This window comes from Macaca mulatta, chromosome 16 (assembly GCF_049350105.2).
Source record: "Macaca mulatta isolate MMU2019108-1 chromosome 16, T2T-MMU8v2.0, whole genome shotgun sequence".
Lineage (NCBI taxonomy): Eukaryota > Metazoa > Chordata > Mammalia > Primates > Cercopithecidae > Macaca > Macaca mulatta.
This window is the reverse complement of record NC_133421.1, coordinates 42,501,826-42,508,733: the sequence shown is the minus strand read 5'-3', so window position 1 is coordinate 42,508,733 and position 6,908 is coordinate 42,501,826.

Here is a 6,908-nt window from a genome sequence, read left to right as displayed (position 1 = left end):
CTACTTGAGAGGCTGAGGCGAGAGGACCAATTGAACTTGGAAGGCCAAGACTGCAGTGAGCCATGATCAGCCACTGTACTCCAGCCTGGGTGACAGAGCAAGACCCTATCTCAAAAAAAAAAAAAAGAAAAAAGAAAAAAAAGATATTAGAAAAAGAGGGAGAAGAAAGAAAGAAAAGAAGGAAGGAAGGAAGGAAAGAAGGAAGGAAAGAAGGGCTCTGAAACTCAAAAACTTTGATGTCTGTGGTAGATTCAGTTATTGACCCCAGATCTTCCTTCCCCTGTAGTGAAATTAAACATCCACACTCATACCATGGCTTCCTGACGGACAGAGTGCATTTCTTGAGCTCTTGACTTTGGGCCTACCTATTCTTTGACCAACAGGATGATTGCACAACACTAGCAAAGATTTGAAAAGTGTTCGCGTGGGCCTACACTGGAGTTCTTGTCTTTTTCCATGAGAAAAATTTGCCTCAATTAGCTACAAGTCCAAGGAAGATGAGAGGCATGTGGAGTAAACCTGAGCCCAACCCACTGCTTGGAGTCAGGCTGAGTTGAACCCGTTGTGCATCAGCCAAACCCTACCAATGCACAGATCCATGAGCCCAAAATAAATGCTTGTTATAAAACATTCAAATTTATTTTTTTTCTTTCTTCTTCTTTTTTGTTCCATCTTGCCCTGTTGCCCAGACTGTGCAGTGCAGTGGTGCAATCACAGCTCACTGCAACCTCCACCTCCTGGCTCAAGTAATCCTCCCTCCTCAGCCTCCCAAGTAGCTGGAATTCCAGGTGCATGGCACCACACCCAGCTAATTTTTGCATTTTTTGTAGAGATCACATCTTGCTGTGTTGTCCAGGCTGGTCTCGACTCCCCAGCTCAAGCAGTCCGTCCGCCTGGCCTCCCAAAGTGTTAGGATTACAGGTGTGAGCCACCACGCTCTGCCACTATTCAAATTTCAAAGTTGCCTGTATGCAGCAACATTAACTGACTACACAATGCCGTTTAAGGGCCCTTCCAGCACCTTTATTTAAACAAAGAATCTGTCCAAAAAGGAAAGAAAGAAGTTTACAAAACACTCAAGCACTACAGTACTTAGTTCTATTGCTTTGGAGAGCAATTTTACAACATCTAGTAAAGCTGAAGATGCCCAAACCTTACCATTCATTATTCCACCTCTAGGTAATTACATAACAGAGAACAGGAGTTGGCAAACTTATTCTGTGAAGGGCCAGATAGTAAATATTTTAGGCTTTGCCAGCCATATGGTCTTAATTAACTGCTGTTTTAGCGTGAAAACAGGCACAGACAACACTTAAATGAATGCCTGTGGCTGTGTTCCAATCAAACTTTTCAATGGACACTGAAATCTGAATTTTATTTATTTTTCGCATGCCACAAAATAGTCTTATTATTTTTAACCATTAAAAATGTAGGGGATAAACAAAATGTATATGCACATGCAATGGAAAATTATTCAGCCTTAAAAAGTAAGGAAATTCTGACACATGCCTCAGCATGCATGAACCTTGGAGACATGAAGCTAAGTGAAATAAGCCAGTCACAAAAGGATGAATATGGCATGATTCTACCGACACAAAGGATCTAGAGTAGTCAAGTATACAGAGACGGAAAGTAGAATGGTGTTTGTCAGGGCGGGGGGAAGCGGGAAAGGGGAGTTATTAATGACCACGGAGTTTCAGTTTGGGATGATGAAAACATTCTGGAGATGGATGATGGTGATGGCCACACAATGATGCGAATGTACTTAATGCCACTGAACTATACCACTGAAAAATGGTGAAAACTGTACATCTTCTGTTATGCATATTTTACCATAATATTTTATTTTTTATTTGTATTTATTTTATTTATTTATTTATTTATTTTGAGACAGCAAGTCTTCTTCTGTCGCCCAGGCTGGAGTGCAGTGGCACGATCTTGGTTCACTGCAACCTCTGCCTCCTGGGTTCAAGTGATTTTCCTGCCTCAGCCTCCCGAGTAGCTAGGATAACAGCCATGCGCCACCACACCCAGCTAATTTTTGTATTTTTAGTAGAGATGGGGATTCGCCATGTTGACGAAGCTGATCTCGAACTCTTGACCCCAGGTGATCTGCCCACCTTGGTCTCCCAAAGTGCTAGGATTGCAGGCATGAGCCACCATGCCTGGCCCATTGTATCACAATTTTTAAAGTTAAAATTCAAATTCAGAAAAAGAAAAAATGTAAAAACCATTCTTAATTCATAGCTCCATACAAAAAACAAGTGGTAGCCAGGTATGACCTACAAGCTGTAGTTTGCTGACACTTGCCTTAAACAAACCCTCTCACTGTTCCCCAGGAGGAGGTAAGTAGAGGAATTCATCACAGCATTGTTTGAGTTATAAAAAAAAGAAAAAAATGGAAACAGCATAAATATTCATCAACAGGAAAATGGAGAAATGCATTGTGGTATATTTATACAATGGAATACTCAATGATAAGTGGAATCTGCTATAATTTATATACAAAATTTAAAACCCTACTGAGTAATGCTATATTGTATTACTGAATACATAAATATGTAGTAAAAGTGTAAAAACATACGTAGGAATGATAAACACTGGATTCATGGTAATAGTTACCTCTGAGGAGGGAGACGAACAGGGGTAGGAGTGGAATATGCAGAGAGCTTCAATTATATCAGTAACGTTTTATTTCTTTAAATGAGATCTGATGCTAATATGACATAATGTTAAGATTTGATAAAGCCTAATGGTGGGTAAATAGGTATTCATTATGCTCTTTTCTATTCTTGTCTATCTTTGAAATATTTCATGACAGAAAAATTAATTTAAAAAGAGCAAAGGGAGGAACAAGTTTTTTGAGGAAAGAAAAGAAACCATCAATTTCAAAACATGCCAGTAACAACAGCGTGAGTAACAGGCGAGGTAATCGGGCCATCTTATAGGTCCTGGCTCCCTCGGGCTTCTTCAGCCCACCAGCTGAGAGCTTAGGGGACGGACCACGTGCAGAGACCCACATTTGGAACCAAAGGATAGCTCTGTCCACAGGTTTGTCCCTCTGTGGCCGAGAAGACCGACAGAGCCAGACCACCCATACCTGGGCACCTTCCTCCAGCCACAGCCCTGGTTTCCAGAAATAAGCCCACCCACACCCACAAGGCATGAGAAGTCGTTTTAGGGCTTCAAGATGTTTTCTTGTGAAAACCCCAGCTTCTCTACAAATATCTGCAGAGATGGAAAAAGACAGGCCAGGCTTCTCTGGGGGACCCCCCCTCAACTCAACAAACATTTATTGACTGTTTCTAGTCGGTATCTAATGCTGTCTATTAGGATTAGGTTAGACTGCAAGTAACAGGAAACCCAAGCAACAGTGGCTTAAACAAGACAGAAGTTTACTTCTGTCTCATGTGAAATAAATCTAGAGGTATATAACTCATGGTAGTGTGAAGGCACTGTCATTCCTAGGCTGTGACGTACTCCTGTTCAAGATGACAGTTAGAGCTTCAGTTACCAGATCTGCCTTCCAAGCAAAAAGACGGAAGAAAGGGAGAAGAACCAGCATTCTCCCTTTTGAAGGAGACTTCCAGAAAGTAGCCTGTGACTTTTTCACTGACATCTCATTGACCAGACATAGTCAAATGGCCACACTTAGCTCCAAGGAAAGCTAGGAAATGTAGTCATTTATCAAGACACCATGAACTCAACTAAAAACCAGGGATGTGCAGTGAGCGGAGATTGTGCCACTTCACTCCAGCCTGGGCAACAGAGCGAGACTCCGTCTCAAAAAAAAAAAACAAAAAAAAAAACAAAAAAAAACAGGGATGCTATTGCTAAGGAAGAAGGGAGATAAGAGATTAGAAAAGGCAACTCGCAATCTTTGTCACAGTCACTATGTGACTGGCCTTGAGCAAGTGTCAATAATTCCTCATGCTTCAGACAATACATTGGATTAGGGCATTGCTAAGATCCTTTCCGGATCTAACATCTCTTTCTATCCTATACTATTCTATGCTAAAGTTTTATGCTTAATATAATTGATTGATTCAAAGTTGGAAGAGAACTAATATGTATTACTTATTTTCAAATGATCAATACTGTCATTATTTATCTTTTTTAAACCTCACAAACAATTATATGATGTTGGATGTATTATTCCCCCTTTTTTTTTTTGAGACAGAGTCTCACTCTCTCACCCAGGCTGGAGTGCAGTGGCGCGATCTCGGCTCACTACAAGCTCTGCCTCCCGAGTTCACGCCATTCTCCTGCCTCAGCCTCCCGAGTAGCTGGGACTATAGGCGCCCGCCACCACGCCCGGCTAATTTTTTACATTTTTAGTAGAGATGGGGTTTCACCATGTTAGCCAGGATGGTCTTGATCTCCTGACCTTGTGATCTGCCCACTTCGGCCTCTCAAAGTGCTGGGATTACAGGCATAAGCCACCGCGCCCAGCCTCCCCTTTTTTTTTTAGAGACAGGGTCTCACTCTGTCACCCAAGTTGGAGTGCATTGGCACAATCAGAGCTCAATGAAGCCTAGAACTTCTAGGCTGAAGCCATCCTCCCTGCCTCAGCCTCTTGAGTATCTAGGACTACAGGCACACACCACCATGCCCAGCTAATTTATTTATTTATTTATTTTAGAAACGGGTTATTGCTATGTTGACCAGTCCGGTCTCTAACTCCTGGCCTCAAGTCCTCCTGCTTCAGCCTCCCAAAGCGCTGGAATTACAGGCATGAGCCACCACACCCAACTGTATTATTCCCTTTCATAAATGAGAAAATTGAGGTTCAAGATGGATAAGCCACCTCCCAAGTTCATGCAGCTTTAAGTGGTGGGACCAAGATTTGAACCCAATCCAGGCTCCTTCACCACACCATGCTGCCAACTTCACTATCTGGAAATAGACTGGGGTACAGTCCCAGGTCTGCCATTTCCTAGCAGTGTCACCTTGGATAAATTACTTAACCTTTTTGTGCCTCGTTTTTCTCATCTGCAAAATGGAAATAATAGTACCTATGCCATAGGGCTGTTGAAAGGATTAAATAAATGAATAAATATATCTGCCACATAAGTATTAGTGTATAAGCATATTAGCTATTGTTACAACAGGGAACATTTGAGATGTACCTGGAGGAAGAACCGAGGAACAGGGAGGGTGTTGCAAGCAGAGGGAGGGATAAGCAGGAGGCAGTCGGTCTCCTCTAACTCCAGTACTTAAGCAGGGCCTCCACATGGGGCCGGTCCTCATTTGGCATGTATTTGACTCAAATAAGTCTCAAGAAAACCCCGAAGAATAAAGGACTATGAGACATGAATCTCAACCTCTACCCGGAAGGGGAGGGAGAGGAGCCCCTCTTAACTCCCACCTGCAAGCTCTCCATGGCACTGGGAGCATGTAAAAGGACGATGATGAGGGTCATACATGAACTTGGGTCCTTGCTCTGTCTTGGCCCATATCATGCCATATTTCAGGTGTTCTGGTTAGTTATTCACAGCAGGCAGCCAGCCAGCTGGGCAGCACTCAGCCCCACCTTCTGGGTGAGGCTGTTCTTTGAACTTTATCCCCAAGACATAAATTTTTTTTCTCTGTGTACTTAAGAAAAAGACAGCTACACAGGGTCACACCCACAGGTAGAGTTAGCCAGGGCACTGCAACCAGGAGGAGGGCTGACGGGCAGGGCTTTCCTCCCCAGTGCCAACTTCTCCCAAACAGAGATGTATCTCTACTGCAGGGGCCATGTGCAGGTCTGTCCTTCAGAAAACTGGGCAAATCGTGACATGCAGGCAAGCACATGAAAATGGAATTTGAGAGACCTGGTCTGTCATCCCAAATCAGTTCCTAAGCCACTCTGTGACTGTGAGCAAGTGCCTTGACCTCTCTGAGCCTTGAGCTGGTGGATGTAATAACACCAACCTCATAAGGTCATTCATCTCTTGTGAAGATTAAAAAAATAACGCATGTAAGGTGCTTCCAACAGCTCCCAACATGCAGTAGGGACCCAGTCACCCGAGGACCCTGTCTCTGCAGGCTCCTCTTGGCTATTTTAGCATTCTACAACACTGTGCTAGTGTGTCCCATAAGTCATAACATGACTTTTTTTTTTTTTTTTTTTTTTTGGCCCTAGGCATACCTTATATTTCCGAACTTAATGAGTTTACCTTTGAACTTTTTCACACTATTTATGCATTTATGACTTCTTCTTATAGCTTTTACAGGATGACAGATGTTAGGGGCTCCGAGTAGCACACTCCCCTCTTCTCCTCCAAGCAATGAACTGGGAAGTCCTTGGCATGCATTCTTTCCCAGTGCTTCCCTTACTGGCTGCACGAGCTTGGAGCATGAGTTTCCCTTCCTGGGCCTGTTTCCTCCTTGCTAAGTCTCATCTTCCTAACTAAAAAACAGGAATAATAGTTGCTACCCCTCCAGATCTCCCAGACGGTTTTAAGGAATCCATGGACTCCAGCAAGATGAGTGTGGGATGTGTGCTCCTGAGGAGAGGAGAGGAGATGGGGAAATCAGCAAAGTCCTACCAGGTCAGGATGAAGTGCTCAGTCCAACAACACCACCAACTAAGAGAAAGGGCGTCCCAGAGGCCAGGAAGGGTACCAGGGAGAGGCGCATGAAGAGAAGATGATTAATGGGTACAAATACAGACTTAGATGGAAAAAATAAGATCTAGTATTCGATAGAGCAGCAGGGTGACTATAGTTAACATTCATCAATTGTATATTTCCAAATAGCTAGAAGAGACTAATTCGAATGTTCCTCACTTAAAGATAAATATTTAAGGTGTTAAAGCAAGTTAAATATGGCCTGAGAAGGACTCCATACTTCTATATTTGAGTCATTGCGGACAAAATGTAACCTAGATTAATAGGCAGACAAGATTGAAAACCTAACTTAGG